Source organism: Empidonax traillii, unplaced genomic scaffold (genome assembly GCF_003031625.1).
Source record: "Empidonax traillii isolate 1590-97213 ecotype Southwest subspecies unplaced genomic scaffold, ASM303162v1 scaffold247:size2371522, whole genome shotgun sequence".
Classification (NCBI taxonomy): Eukaryota; Metazoa; Chordata; class Aves; order Passeriformes; family Tyrannidae; genus Empidonax; species Empidonax traillii.
The window spans coordinates 1499482-1516173 of NW_020955440.1; the positions used below are offsets into that span (position 1 = coordinate 1499482).

Consider the following 16692-nt stretch of genomic DNA (forward strand, 5'->3'; position numbering starts at 1 on the left):
TTAAGAAGGCTGAGCAGCAAAATGATGAGAATCTAAGAGAATGTAATGAATTTGTCAGGATAGAGGAAGGTATTTAGCTGATAAACTGTAAAAGCTTGAATTGGATTTGTTGGGCTAACTGGTGAGAGTGCATATGTTGACCAGTGAATTCCAGGAAGACTTGGGTTCAAGTGTCTACAAAGTCAAAACTTGGATAAAAAGCAGATATTATTACTGCTGAAGTTTTTCATGTGCTGGAAGTGGAAGTGCCTTCATCACTACAAGCTTTGGGCAAGCCCTGGGCCACAGCAGAGAGCTCAGGAACCTTGGACTGGTCCTCTTTGTCTTGTGAGAGGTGACAGGACCTGCCAGTTCAACCTCCCATAAGGTCTGTGAGCAGATGCTTGGCAAACCAGGCCATTAGAGGCTTTACTGGTAAGGTCTGGATCATGCACCAGGCAGTCCAGTAGTTGCTGGAAGCCAAACTACAGATGTCCAGGCTAGTAAAAGAGTGTAAGACAGCACTCTGTATGGCAGGCCTGAGTCATCTCCTGAAGGATGACACGTCTACAGATAGCAGAATTGGACTTTGGGTAAGACAGAGCCCACCAATACCTAGTAAAGAGCAAAAGGTAAAATTTGCTGAATGGGGCCTGGTTAACAAAAGCAGCAAGGGCACGTTGTGTCTTTTATCCCCATTTGTATACTGTTTCTTGATCAATGCAAAAGGAAATGTGTGATACAGCTGAGATCCCCGATATCTAAACTCAAGCATCTCCATCAGAGCACCTGCCATCAAAGCTGGAAACCTTGCCATTGTCTGCAGAGGTAGCATCAGGGTTTTACCTGTAGCCAGGTGCACATCCTCTTTCATGGGGCAGGTGTTGCTACCGCCATATGAGTGTACTCAGCCCAGGCACAGTTTTAACAGCAGATGTCTCTGTGATGTATGAGACAATCCATGGGGGAGGGGGTGAGGGTGTTAAATATATATATTCAAAGAATGCATGAGCAAAGACGCAATAAAACCCCATGTGTAGAAGTGATTAATTTCCTACTCTGTTGTTTACTTAATGGTTTCCAAGGAGCCTGCCTTCTGCTGAGTAATGCTAGATCCATTGTTCCTTTATGTTCCGATGTGAGATTTGAAGACTTAACAGAGGAGGGAAAGATTAAACGATGAAAGAATATGTCATAAAGGAAAGGAATTAAAAATGAGTATTCTTAACAAGTACAAGAAAGAAAAATATCTCTCAAAAGATAGGCTGGAGGCAGCAGCCCCAGTGTCTTTGATTATACTGAGATTTGTCTCCTTTCCCTTGGGATTTTAAACAAAAAGAACTGAATTCCAGGTGGGGCTTATAAGTCATGTAGTCTGCAGCCTGCAGTTTACATTTCAAGGAAGGTAACTGAAGCAGGTCAGACTATGCACTAAGATTAAAAGAAATTAGAAAGATTCACCAAGTGGAGACCTGCAGGTAATTCTTGAGCCTGCTCTGTCTGTGCAGTGACACCAAAGAGAAAATATTTGTTCTCTTTCCCTTTTTTTTTCCTGTTTGAACTTTTTAAAGTCACAACAGCTTCACACTGAACAGAAACTGAACATTGTGCTCTGTTGTTGATGTGCCTGCTGTATTTTTCACTGTTATTTCTATTAGCCTGGTTTCCTAAGGAAATGAAGTTTGTATGATAATGGTGTCTGTCTGCATGTAGTAAAGTTTTCAAGCTGATGGCCAATCTTAGCCAAATTTGAAAGGGATTGTAAGTCTCAAAGATAATTGAATTTCTATGTGTTTGTAAAAAGCAATGACTGGCATAGGAGAGACCCCAAAACAGTGCTCCACTCAGAGAGGTAGTGGGAAGGACCTGGGCACTCCTTTGGCTACAGCCCTCTGGCTGATCAGTGTGGGCACAGCTCCTGAGCAGCTGCAGCTCTGCTCTGGTTTCCTGGGGACATGGATAGCACAGGAGACATGGAGAAAAGATGAAGAAGATGAATATATAGTGTATGTCTCAACAAAAGGGAGGTGACCAGTTACGTTGCCCAATTGTCCCCTATCAATAGGAAATGAGTTTCCATTAATTCAATTGCCCTCCAGACATTTTGTGTTTTATTAGGAATATTTATAAACTGTTATTTCAAGAAGGATGTTCATGAAAGTAATCTTTTCTGCCTTTTTGGTTATAAATGCCAGGGCACCCTCTATGTGGTCATGAAGTTTCTTATTTTTAATGGGAAAACAACTTAATGAAGTTCCACTTCTATCTGTGAGCTACTGCACCCTTGAGAGAAGTCTGAGTCTTGTTGCATGCTATCGAGAAAGTTTTGATGTCCTTTCCACTGCCATTGTCTCTGACGCAAGGATAAACCTCTCAGGATAGGAGGGTAAAAAAATAATGGTTGTCCTTTCAATATCAAAGCTTAATAAATAAGGTCATATCATAGAATCATATGGTTTGGGTTGGAACAGGCCTTAAAGATTATCTAATTCCACCACCACCCTCCTCCCCAGCCATAGGCAGGGACGTCTCCCTAGACCACACTGCTCAAAACCTCATCCAACCTGGCCTGGAGCATTGCCAGGGATGGGTCATCCACTTCTCTGAGCAACCTGTGCCTCTGGGTTACTATACTTCTCCATCTCACAGTAAAAAAACTTCTTCCTTACTTAATTGTTACTCAGTTGGAACTTATAACTGAATCAGTCTCTGTTTACTGTAATGGCACAACTAAAGAGTTTTATTTAAATAGTAAACCACTTCTATTGTTACAAAATAATAACTTTAAAACACTTGCACATTTTTATATTCAATCCTCATGAGGTTTGCCCATATTAAAGTACAGAGAGATTTGCAGAGGCCAAATGCTAGCATGTGACAAGCCTGTGGAAGAGCCCTTGTTTATTTTTTGCGTGGAAATGGAGCACTGTCAAGTACCCTTTCGTCTCTTCTGTTAATGGGAAGAGGTCACATGGTGAACATATGAAATTTATAGGTCTACTCTTCTTTAGGGAAATACTATTTGTCTTGCTGAAACTCTCTGAGCTATAGTAAACCCAGAATCTAGAAAGCAAGATGACATATTACATCTTCCCGTTTCATGTCTCCATTACACCCAGTGTCATGCATAAGAATGAGAAATGCTCCCTTGGATGCTGACTCTGCTCTTTCAGTGGATGCATAATTCTAGATATTTGCTGTGGGAAGCAACTATGTCCTGAAAACACAGGTGCAGTGGGACAGGAAACCCCATTCTCTTCCTTTCCCATGTGCAGAACAAGAAGTCAATAGATGTTGGATGAATCTGTTTTGAGGAAACATGATTTATGGATAAAACTATTTTAAATAAACATGGTTTGTGGGTTTGCACTTGGTTTAGTTCTTGTAGCATGACCCATGGGAAAGTCTTTTTGGAGTCTTAACCAGCACTTGATTTGCTATTTCCTACCAGCTGAAGAGGGAGTATGTCATGAAGTTTACTGTTGCACAGCGAAAAGAACCATAGCGCAAAGGCCCCTGAAGTCACAAGGCCAGCATACATACCCCAGGTTTCCATAAACAATCAGTCTTTAATAAACTTTCAGAAGGATCAAGTTGCACTGAAAATGCTTGTTTGCCAGCACCAAGAAAAAGGTTTTGCCTAATATGGAAATACTGAGAATAGAATGTTTATACAAGAAGGTTCCAGAATGCAATCCACAGTGCTTACATTTGTTTTAATGAAGAATGTGATTCACAAATTTAGCTTTAACTTGGTTAGTCTATCTGCAACCTGAGTTGAAAAGATTATTAATTTTTTCCTAAAGCTAGTTGTTTTCTTGTTAGTTTGTATTTTTCTTTTTACTGAAAGTAATACGCTTGTCTTTCCTGGCAGAAAGATGGCAGAAAATATAGAAACTACTTAGCAGAAGTATCAGCATCAATATAGGGACATCACATGAGTAAGTCCAGGCATGCTGTATCTCAGTTTAATGACTTACCTCTGGCAAGGCTGTCAAACATCATATGCAGATGTGTTCTGCCTGCCTTGACTTTGAGCTCAATATTTCTTTCCTTTGAAAATCTCATCCTGAAAGAGAATAGTGGCAGCCTGGGAAGGAACAGAAGAAACTTCTTACTCTTTCAAACTGTGTGAGGTCAAGAAAGGACTGAAGTGTCTGAAGATATTTGAAACACTCCTAGATTGTTTTTTTTTTCCCCAGCAAAACCAAAATATGTTTATCTCCTGAGTCAATACATTCTGCTATTCATATTGAGTTCAAATCAAAGACGTATTTCTTGCTGGAACTGGCAACTTGCAGAACAGTTTACTTGTCATTTTAAGTGGAGTTTCAAAAGGCCAGAAAAGTCTTCTAATAAGCAGCAAAGTTCCACTCAACTGTATAACCATAATTCCTTGCATAAATGTGTAATTTTACTCTAAATTGTACTGTACTAATGCATTTTTTTCTTTTATCCATAAGTCAAATTACTTGGAATGAAGGAGGAGAAAGGTAAGAATAATGAATTTGTTTGTTCTTTTTAGTACCAATGCTGATATTAATTTAGCTTTGTATTTGACATTTTGTTATGACAGCTTAGGTAAATATTTTGAAGCAATGAGAGGACAGTTTAAAATAAATGCTTTCCAACTCTGTGTATGGGGCCATGTAATGACACATATCTCATTTGAAACATGGGGTTTTTTGTAAAGAACCACAGAATATATATTTCAGGTCAGAAGAATTGCTGATGTCATGGAAGGCACCTTCTTGGAGTGCCTTGATATTTAGGCTAAAACCTCAATACGGCCATGTTCTCTGCATCATGTACTGTACATGGATAAACCTGGACAGCTGAGGAATGTGGCTGGAACTGCAGGAAATGACTGTAAACTTTCAGTGAAACTTTTAAGTGAAAGAGAATGACTGACATGAGCTGTGTTCTTCATGCTATTTCTCATGAGCAAAAACAGAGATTCATATCAGTGGATGCTGTCAGTAAACACCATTAATGAACCAGAGAAATCAAAAACCTGTTTTTAAATGTCCTTTTCATAGGGCTCACTGCACCTGTTCTTTTCTGAAAGGGGTTCCCTACTTTAATTCCCAGTTCTGATATAAAGATTTCTGCAGAGCCTTTACTTCTAGGCTTGGAGACTTCTGAAGCAAGTTCAGGTACCCACCAACATAGATTATTCTTACCTTAGGAGATGGCTCTGACTTTTTTTTTTTTTTCCCTGAGAACTAGCATTAGTATTTTGCAGCAGGGTTGTATTCTGAAGATGGTATCTAAATAATATTTTTGGCCTCCCATGAGTTGTCTTTTCAATTTGTGAAATTGTAGTTGTTATTAAAATTAAATTCACTAAAGAAATGACAATGAGTAGATGAAGGCAGTTCCCCAGAGGGCAAGAAACGGCCATTTTTTGCATCCCACAGTTCTATTAGGTTTTATAAATTATGGACAGCAACACATTGTATTCTATGTTGTTTTTCCCAATGTCTACAATACCAATAATATATTTACGTATGAATTATGGATGGGTGTACTTTTTTAAAGCTTTTTTAACTTTTGTTCAGAAAACACATTTCAGCTTGCTACATTACTATATTGTTTAAAGAGTTATTAATATGTTTGCAGATAATTAGGACATTTTGTGAATTAAATTTACAAAAAGATAGAAATCCCTTCATGAAGGCTTTACATAATTAACCGTCAAAACCTGCTGGAAGAAAAGGAAGACATTATTTTCCAGTGGACTTAATCCCTGAGAAGTTGACTTTGATTTTTGGTTTTGCTGTAAAAGATAATGTTTAATTCTGCTTTCTCCCTCTTGTTACAGAGTGTTGGAGAAATATTCGCTTTTATCTGGCCTAGGCAAAATGACTTCATAAAAGCTCCAAGAAACCGCTTCTTTATCATTGTGATTTTTTCCTTACACTGACTTCAGCTGCACACCCACTTCATGAGCAATCTGCAGAGACTGATTCCTAGCTGTCATTATTCATGCATATTCGAAACAGCTGATTATGAAAGTCTATTTAATTTTTAATAAGAATATGTTTCCTTTTTTTCATAAATTGTTTTGCCTCATGCAGAATGTAATTATCCCAGTCTTTGGGATGTCAGAAAAAGGAGATGTTAGTGGCTGCAGAAACTGCAGTAATATCTATGTTTACTTGCTGCTCTATACCAGGACAAAAACAATTCAGAGGGGAACTAAAGAAGAAGGTAGAGGGCTTTCTTTTGGGAAGGCAATTTTGTGAAATTGTTTTACTGCTGTATTCAACAACAGACACTGAAGAAAAAATGCATGCATTGTAGACAGGATATTTTTCTTAGAAAAATACAACACACGAAATAAATAAAGCTTGAAATAACACTGAAGTGTATTTGATCACTCCACAACTTTTGCGGTATGATATACTATTTTTTCACTTTGCCTGTTTTACCTTGGTAACTTCTGTTACATGTGTAGGGAAAGCTACTCCTAGGTTAACTTAGCTTCTTGCTTTTGTTTGTCCCTCTAGTCTAATGGAATTTGAGTCTCCCTGTTTCTGAGAAAGTTGGCAACATTATAATGCTTTCCAAAAGTCAGATGCACAACCAAGATATTTCTTATGTGAAAGAAAGGTCTACAATACACATTACATAAACCGTGCAGACAAGAAAAAGTATCTGTGGCATTTATAAGTATGTCTTAGGCCAAGTTAAAGGTTTATGGAGCAGTTTTGTTCAGTGTGCAGGCATACCATGATGTTTTTCCTTCACCCTAGCAATATGGAAACTTCATAATGGATCCTCTAAGTTTTCTTTTGAACCACTGATGTTTCAATCTTTGCTTTCTCCTCTGGGACACTCTGTAGTTGCCCTTGGCTCTGTTTGCCTCAAAGAGTTACTCAAATCTCTCATACTACTAGCTAGCTGATGTTCATAAGAAGTGCTGGAGATCTTGGCAATATTCTGTGGTTTAGCCATTATTTTAGGTATATGACGCTGGGAAAATTCCTTGGGAGGACTTCTTCATCCCTACGTAGTGGCAATGTATTGCAAGCAATATCTGACTGTGTCATTGGGCTTTTGCTTTGGAAAGTAAATTTACATTTCTCTCCAAGAACTCCTTTACCCAGCCTTCTTTGATAGATATCCAGACATCTGCAGAGTGGGCTATACATACATGCATACACGTATATTTTAAAGGCAATGTCCTTGCTGAGTCAGATCCTCGTATTGTACACTAATGAGAACAAGACTTGCAGGCAGTCTTTTTGAAGTAGTGAACCTACAGCTTCTTCACACTTGATGTAGGATACTCTAGAACCTGCTGACAAAGGCTCAGTGAAAGAGGAAGTCATCATTGTTCCTGACAAGTTGAAATTCTGTCTGGTTGTGTTGCTGTATTTCTATATCCAAAAAAAAAAAAGAAGAACTTTTTATTAATCTGCTACTTTCACATTCAGGAACAGTGATAGCAAGTCACCTTTGGTTACGTCTTCCATTCAGCTTGTCTTCTTTCTTTTGCCTGTCTTCAAAGATGAAACTTGATCACAGTCTTCAAAGTGCTTTCCCTTACCCAGCATTTCAATCTCTTATTTGAAATGCCGTCTACAAACTATTTGAGACATTAACTATCCCAGACCTTTTTAATGGCAGAATATCTGAATTTTTCCTCTCCTATCTTTCTGAACAGAACAAACAAATCTATATGAACAGTAGCCCAGGAAGTGTCTTTGACAGCCCTTGCCTAAAATGAAGATGATAAGAAGTTACATCCATCCACAAATGGATGTTAGCAGGATGTCTGGAAAATGTTGCTCTTATCCTATTGGAAAACTTCCAATATCTCAAAATTACCACCTCCCCACACACATATCCTACCCAAACTTTGAGAGCAATGGGATGTTATGACATCCCTTTAAAGGGGTTATAGTGAAATGAACTGGCTATAGACTGCGAAAATGGCTTTGTTTGCCACAAGTTAGAAACTGATAGCTGGGCATGTTTTCTATCTATCTTCTAGAGTAAACCTTTGATAAAGGTTTTTCAAATCAAATAGGCTCCTCTAGTTACAAGTTACACCAATCGAACTCAGTATCTTTATGCTGTGGCAAAAAAATGATTTTTATTACTATATAACAGTAAATGGAAGGTCTCTTCTTTGTTGTTGTTGTTGTTATCTCAATATAATTTGCACTGATGATCTCCTTATTTCAGAAACAAACCTTCCAGTGGAGAGTTGTATGGGTCTGGAAGCTGCAAAAGAAAGCCACCTTGCTTTTTCATTGCTGAGTCAAATTCATTTTAACTGACTAAACCATTATGATCAGCTATTCTGAATTCCAGTATAACTTGACAGCAAGTGTCCTATGTTTAGCCTTTATTGTCTGCATAAATGAGAAATTACCTTCCTATGAAGAAATGTAATATTAGTTTAAGGACTTACAAGACTAATTCTCTGTTACATACCTAAAAGTTGTTCCAAAGGTTTACCTATCCCTGCTTTTAAAATATCTTCCTGACTCCTCATTCAAACTTGTCAATTTTCAGATAACTGTTATTGAATTTTCTTAAGCATTTACTTGGTAAATTACAGGAATTTCTTCTGGGCAGTCATGGGCAGGCATTCAGCAGATGCTGACACTGTTAGTAGGGGTGGGAGCTTTTGCTGTGACTGTGGCTGGGTAGAAATGTAATCTTGAAGATGAGAGAAAATTCACCTGAGTTTCTTCAGTCTCTCATTAAAGACTTTCTAAATTTCAAACTGTTCTAGAGATATCATCTGATCTCTCTCTGGTCTGCTCTCATTAAAAAAAGAGTGGGTTTATTTCTTGCCAACTTTAATTCATTTTTTAAAAATTTCACTTTGAGCCCACATTCCCTGTTCCTAGCTGTTTGATCTTTGCACTTAGTTCTTTAATTAAAAGAAGGCAAGCCTAGCTTTTCCTGCTGCCTGGACCTCTCTCTAGGAGCTATCTTTATCTCTCATTCAGTTAGTGACAATCACAGTCTTTAGCACCAATTTCTTTTTCCTTCCCTCCCAATCCACGAACTCCCCTGAACTACATTTGGGTAAGAAAACCCTAGCAGAAATGTTATTTTTGAAAGATGATTCACATTTAGTATTCTCCTTAAAAGTCTCTCTAGCAAATTCTCAATTTGCTTATCTAGACTTTGAAGTTTGATTAGTTCTTTATTTTTAAATGAGAAAGTCATACAGCCTTATATAACTCTGCTCTTTTAACAAATACTCATTTTGTCAGACTGGAAATTCCACCACAAATGCAACTTCTATATATTTAAAGTTTTGTCTTTCATTAAACCATGTTGTCTGGTATTAATGATGCTGTTCACCCTTAATTCTTTATTGAGCACATCCTCTTTTGCCTTCCTGAGATTTTGCCCTGGGTAAGCATTAAATTGACAGACCCATAGTTAAATTTTCAGCACATTATCCTGAAAAATTTATTTCCTGTCTTTTCTCTTCAATCTTTTGGACAGTCACGGTATCTCAGAGGATTTATTCAGCATCCTGCTTTGAAAACAGCAGTTTGATCAGTTGATACATCTACAGCCAATGGTCCAAGTTTTCTGCTTTGTTGATATTTAGTAACTCACTGCTTTACTAAAGGAATAAAATAGATATATTTCCCTATTCCCATCTGAAATAGTTATCTGTCTGTTTCCCAAAAGTAAATAAGGATGTATGTTACTACCAGAAGTGAGAATTTTGCATTTTTGCCTCCTCTCTGGCACATTGATGGTTATTTAGCTAATCTGTGGGGGTGGCAGTTTCTGTGCTGGTGTTCCTTGTCTCAGATACTTTGGTCTGCAGCAGGGTGTTTTCACAAGCCATGGTAAATGACTGGTGGCTGCTGAAAAAGTAGGGTATCTCATTATTGTAAAATTTCATCCTCACAGTAGATAAGTTTTTAGTAGCCACCTTCCATATTTATGCCACCAGGGAATCATAGAATCATAAGAAGAAGATTAAGTCTTAGATTTCAAAGGCAAAAATAAAGTTATGAAAAGGAGAAAGTAACAAAGACAATCTTGGCATAGCTCTGACACCAAAGCTTTTCTCTAACTGACTTCAAAGCTTTGAGTAATACCATGGCCCAACAGCCAAGAGAAGAACAGACAGGTCTACTCTTCATAAGCAACTTCTTAGTTACAGCTAAAAGTTTTGTGGTTTGTTCAATTGAGTTTGATCAATACAAACCCAGGAAAGAAACCATTTCTCACCTTGAGAATCTGCAGTTTCCTCCTTAATGTACACCACCCTATACTATTTCAGTCATGTTCTGCTTTTGTGGAGAGACTCCTTTGCTATTGACACTCTCTCTCTTTTTCCTATTCTCTTTTTCAAAATAATATGGAAAAATTTGTTAGCATGCCTAATTTGTATTTGTTTTGTTGATCTACACAACCGAAATGCTTCCTCTGTCTTCATGGAGAGCCTGGTAAACAGATGTTGTGCTGTTTTAGCACATCTCAAAGGTCATCACTTGCTAGCACATCAGAGACCAGAGCCTTCAATCCTAGAAACTGCCCTACTGGTCTTTATTCACATACCCAATCCAACCACATTTAAATAAATCAAAGAGACTTGCTACAATGAACTAATATGGACCTTTAGGTGGAGGTTAAGGTAAGTGTAAACTTTGCAACTGCAAATCTGTTTTGCCCTATTTACTTTTAACCTGAATAAAATTTAAACCCAATCAAATAAATGGGGGGAGAAAACAAACAAACAAACCACACACAAAAACAAACAAAGCCCAACAAAAAACAAAACAAAACAAAAAAAGCAACCCAAATAAATCAAAACCCCCAGGCCACAAAACCAAACCAATCAAATAAACCCCAAACCCAAACTCTTTTTTTTTTTTTCAATTTCTTCCAGATGGAAGAAATTGTTTGGTTTGATAGGCTCGAATTTGTTTGATTAACCTTTATTTTATGTGGCTTTTCAAAAGTTATACTGTGCCTTGTCAAACTGAATCAACTCTGATGAATTCTCTGTTCTCTTGAATTTTTATTTTTTTCTATATGTGAAATCAGAACTCAAAGTGCTGATTACTTTACCCTTTAAATCAATGTCTCTCTTGGCTCTCCTTCAAAAAAAAGTCTGTGTGAAGCAGTGATTCACTCTGCTTACTCTTTAATCTGGAAAAATGCAGTGCTTGCTCTTTGCACCCTGATAAATGTCTCCAGCAGAAGGCAATAGAAAATATTTTAAGTGAAATAGGTTAAACTGATAAGAAAGAATCCCAGACATAAGGATAAAATCATTTAATAAACAGATTCAATGTAATTATTGGCTTGTAAGTTGCAGCTCCTTTTGACTTCAAGCAGGATAACAAGCACTTGAGTCTCTTGCGAGTTAGCTCTCAGATGTCACAAAACCTGCAGAAAGGACAACTTTTAAGACTTGGGAGTGAGTCTGTGGGCTCATGAACAAGTACTGAAAACAAATGCTACTGTGATAAAAAAATTTATGATTCATAGAGGATATTTTTCTTACTGGTTCTATTTTAACTTTAACATGGGGAGCAGTAATTTTTACAAGAGTCTTCTAATGATGTGAGACAGAATAAACTGCAAAGGAAAGTGGAATACAGATATAGAGGTGGTACAAGTAGACCACATACTAGGTTTGTAGTTTGCATGTGGAGAGGAGAAGCAAACACAAAGTGTTACTGAAGGAACAGTTTATTTTCTGTTCTAAGGAGTGCTTTTACTGAGGGAAGGATTCAGTTTTCTGAACTGTCTGGAGTGAAAATCGGTGGAGCCATCTTCTAGGGGATCTTTGACACCTACAGTGAATCAGCCTCTGAGGACGTCTGTCTGTCTTTGCTGTCCATGGAGAGGATATAAATGCTCACCACAGACTATGTTCCTAGTTTTTTTGATCATGTGAATCCCAATTATAACATCCGAAGCATCAAGAAAAGTGATTTACTTGCAGCATATTTGCGTAGTCGCAACTATATATGGAGTCCTAAAAAAATTGCTTTCAAATAAAATAAACACAAGGGTTTTCGAGAAGGTTACAGTACTCCACACTTCAAGCTGTCTGTTATCACAAATTGGTCTTTCAGGCAAATAAAGGAATGAGAGTTTAAAATTGAGACCTTGGTACTAACTGATATCTATTAGCTCAAATCATATGTTGATATTTGGGGCAGTTTAGCTAAAGGGTTGTTGAAGGGCCAACTGAGATTGTGCACTGCTTTTCGCTGAGAGCCCCTGACCCAGCAAGGCTGTGTTCAAACGGGCAAGGCAGAGGATAGAGGAGAATGAAATACAGTATATGAACAGAATGACACCTGCTCATATACATATATACAACAAATTAATTCTATGATTCTGTGGTTGTACTAGAGTAGGAGGAGCACCGCTCAATAACTCTGGAGAGGGATTGTCAGGAGGGAGTTATGACTATAGCAAACTGTCATCTTCTGTTTCTTCCCTTTCTATGGCCTGCAGAGCTGTCTCTGTCATTGCTGGGCTTTCATTCACATCCCAACTAGAATGCGCCTAGGCAGGGTTAGGCTTTGAGAGAATGATGTGTTATGATTTTATTGTTGCTGAAAAACTTTTTCATCCCTGAGCCACTTTACTTCATTCAGCTGTTGTTTGCCAGGCAAACAACACTTCCATTTGAAACGGACAACACCACCCATAAATACCTAGTACTAGTACTGAGGTTTGTGTCACTTGATACCTTATTTCAAACTAAAGGCAATACAGACCACACAGGTATTTAAGATACCTTGAATGTGGCAGCATTTTAAATAAATACATATGGTCAGATCATAAAGAGAAGTAAATCAGTATAATCTCATTGAAATTGGGTCCCTTAAACTGCATGAGTTACATATCTCAGTGTGAGTAACTGAGCAGCTTAGTTGCATGCATGTGAAGGAGCCACACAGCCGGCTCCAGGCAGTTTGGGAGGATTTGCAGACACACCCCCACCACCACCTCCCCCATGCCAGATTGGGCTGGCAACAGACTTAATCCTGGGAATCCTTTCAGAAAGCTACAGCCTATTGCTACCACACCTGCTTGCACCTCCTAAACACACCAACTGTGCATCCAATGTGGGTGCCAAAACAGTGTGGTTATGCAAAACAGTAAAGGAGATGTTGGCGATGCCCTTGAGGGTCAGTGACATTCCAAGCCATGGCCTGATCTCAGTTACAGTTAAAGCCTACAGATGAAGGCAGAATCAGCTCACTGTGTTTAATTGCAAGAAGGCATCAACTGCAGAGCTGTGAGGCCAAGCATCTGGCCGTTATGTTCATTCAACCCTTCCACATGTCAGAGAAAAAGGCCAGCAGCACTACGTGCTAATAGCTCCCAGTACTGATGAGTTAGTCTTTTCCTTGGACACTTCCTTGTTAATGGATCTATGACGTATTTTCCTACTATAATATGGTACAGTTAGCTTGTCAAAGGCTCTATACCTTTGCCTCTGTGCTAAAGCCTACTCATATAGGCTCTACAAATATTTTGTTCCATTTCCCCAAGCTCCCAGCAAATGGGTAATCAGTAATTCAACAAAGGTTGCATTTCTCAAGCATTAAGGAGTCGGTAAAAGTCTACCATAAACTTTTGCAATGAGCTTCTGTAGTGAGCATCCAGGAGTCTCACTTTATCTAATACCTGGCCTTGCATATGTATGGATTAGATACAGTTTGTTCTGGAGTGATCCTGTCTGTTGCTAGGAATAGATCATGCTGGAATTTTTTAACTCACTTTGCGTAGCTCTGCCACCCCAGTCAGCACTGCAGCATTAATTGTATTCACTCACTCAGGACTTCCACTTCTTACTGAATGATGATTACATCTGAGCAGCAGAGACTGGTGAGTCATCAAAGGGTATAAATCCTAGGCTCTGTTTAAATGCTAAAAAGGTGGTAAATTCATGATATATGAACAGTTAAAATCTTCTACAGTTGAGAAAACAGTATGCTATAAACAGGATTTATTTTCAATATATTAAAATTTTCTTGAGCATTCCAATGATAACATCACAAGGGGCTGTATTCTTACTGTGTTGTAATTAAAATGAATGCTTCAAAAATGCCTGTCCCCAGGCTGACAGTAATTGCAGTGGAAACAGGTGAGGAAAATAAAAGTTAATGAAACTGGACCAGAGTTAAGAGATGTCACAAAACTGACTTTGTTCTATATGTGCCAGTTCCATTTAGAAATATTTAATAGTAAGCATATAACTATTATTACAGTTATAAAATAATCTTTTCTGACAGCAAATAGTTCATTATTGGTCACTCAGAGTTTAACACTGAGCACACAGCTTGCCAAAACTTTTCAGCTAAGGACAATAATCTTCAAAAGCTTACAGTGACAAATATCCCACACATTTAATCCAAAATGTCTTTGGATGCAGCTCTGTGATCCTTCTGGGGCACCTCAAGACAGCTTTCCGGTGAAAGTGCAGACCTGATTGCTCCTCAGGGGTCCCCTCATAGCACAGGGGAGGCTGTGCGTTCAAGTGTGCCTATGGCATTGGCATTAAGTCTGTTGCCAACCCACTCTGCCATCGGGGTGGCTGGAAGGCATCCATATGGCTGGGAACTGCACAAGTCAGGGAGCACCGTATGTTCTTCCCTGCTCTTTATTAAAAAAAAAAAAAAAAAAAAAAAAAAAAACACAACAACAACAAAAAAAAAAACACCTGTTGATTCACTCTTTGGATAGGGATTAGCTTTTAGTATTAATTCCTAGTTTGATCATCAGCACAAGAAAGGGGCCTAGTTGTCTTTGTTATAGGGCTTTGCAAAAAATGCAAGAATGCAGCAGAATGCAAAATGCAGAATACAGGATGTTTCATCTAAGTTGGCACAACTGTTAAAGAGAATTACTGGGTGTATGACCAAGGAAACCTGTCTCAAAACCAGCTTTTTTCTTGGAAAAAATGCCAACTAGGAACAATACCAGAAGAGACAGAAAAAATAATTTAAAAAAATCTTAACCAAACATAGAAACACATTTGATTAATTACAATTAATTAAAACCTCCTGAAACAATGAAATAAGAAGATTCTTATGTTCTATGTTCTAAATAAAGTGCTTATAAGAAAAAAAAAATGCACTTCTTACCTGATAATATCATGAGGAGAACAGGAAGAAGTGAATTGAAGTTATGAAAGAAGTCCTGAAAGGAAACAAAGAACTGAAAGTCACAATAAAGTAAAGGAAAGAGAAAGGAGCAACATGAAGAGCTAGACAGAGATGGAAATTAAGTGCCAGTCAAGCCTTTAATAGCAAGATGTATGAGGAGGATTTAGGTTCAATGTATGGCTCAGAGCTATTACAAGTCTTTCTTCCACATCCCCAGGAGATAAAACTTCATTCTGAGGCCCATCTTTGGAAAAAGTCTTGTAAAAACAATTGCACTAAAAAGAAGTTGGTTCAAAAGCCTATATACTTTCACAAGGCATTTATCCATCTTGCTTTACTGATGTATAGCACCAACCAGCAAAAGTGCAGTTGTTTGCTAAGTGCTATGATATGGTTTTAAAATGCTTTGGAAAGCTTTACAAACTCTATTATATGACTTACAGGAGGACAAAAGTAAAAGAATAAAGGAAGAAGGAAGTATGTGGAAGAGAGAGATACAGCATTTACATGGCTTGCAAAGGACTGATACCCAAGAACAGTATGGAAAGCATATCACTAAGCTGGGACAGTGAAACAGAGGGATGTTTTTCTATGCAAAGAATTTAAATGTCCTCTTCTACTTTTACTAGTGTGTCAATTCATACATCAACTGTATTGCAGAATAATAGGGAATAAGTGACAGGACTTACGAATTTTAATGAATTGTGATCACATCCACAAATACCAGTCTGATGACACGAATTATCCTCATTTCTTCACTCCATAAGATGAATAAAAATAAGGGGATGGAAGTGTTTTTGTATTGCCATGTGAAGCAGCAGTGCAAGCCAATGTAACAACTATAGGGCATGAAACAGATAATATACCACCAGGAAAACAAATGACAAATGCCTTATTGAAAGATAATGAAAGAGAGAAGGTTAAAGTACTCATCAAAATGACATGACTCCAGCAAGGTGAAACTTAGCTTAAGACAACGCTAAGCAGAAGAACAAAATGTGCTTTTTCTGTAAAGAGCCTAGGGAGTGGAGCTCTTAACTAGTAATTGCTTATTGCATGTATATTACATATTCTGACTATGGAAAATATTTTTATGTCAGGTAAATTCTTCCATGGAACAGCAAATTGTCCCCCTGACCTGTCACTTGATGAAACTTTCATCATTGTGGGCATTTTTATTTTGTTATTCTTAGATTTATAATGGTTTCACTAGAAAATATAAATTTCCATTTAATATTTCTCAAAAATCTTAATTTTCCATTTCTTTCTAAGCAGTCCACAGATAGGATTCATCTGCATGTAAAACCAAAACACACAGATCTGACATAGTTACCCTTGGCTCCTTTTGGTATAGTAAAAAAGGTATATCTGTTGGATGACAAATTCTATTCTTAAATAAGTTTCTAATGTATGTCATTTAAAATGATTTTTGGAGACCCATCTCTCTTCATTAGCTACATAAGGCACCTGCTGGGATTAGCTCAGCTTTAGATGTTCACTGCTAGATAATAAAAGCAGGCTGACTTGGATTCCTTGAAAATCATGAGACCTAGATAGTCCTCTGTGGGTTTTGGGCCAA

The 16692-nt window shown here is 37.9% G+C and overlaps 1 protein-coding gene across 1 annotated transcript in view; it reads left to right on the plus strand.

Moving 5' to 3' along the window:
- EPSTI1 (epithelial stromal interaction 1) overlaps positions 1 to 16692 on the plus strand; it is an 84474-nt gene that overhangs the window by 43096 nt on the left and 24686 nt on the right. The gene's annotated exons all lie outside the window — the stretch shown is intronic.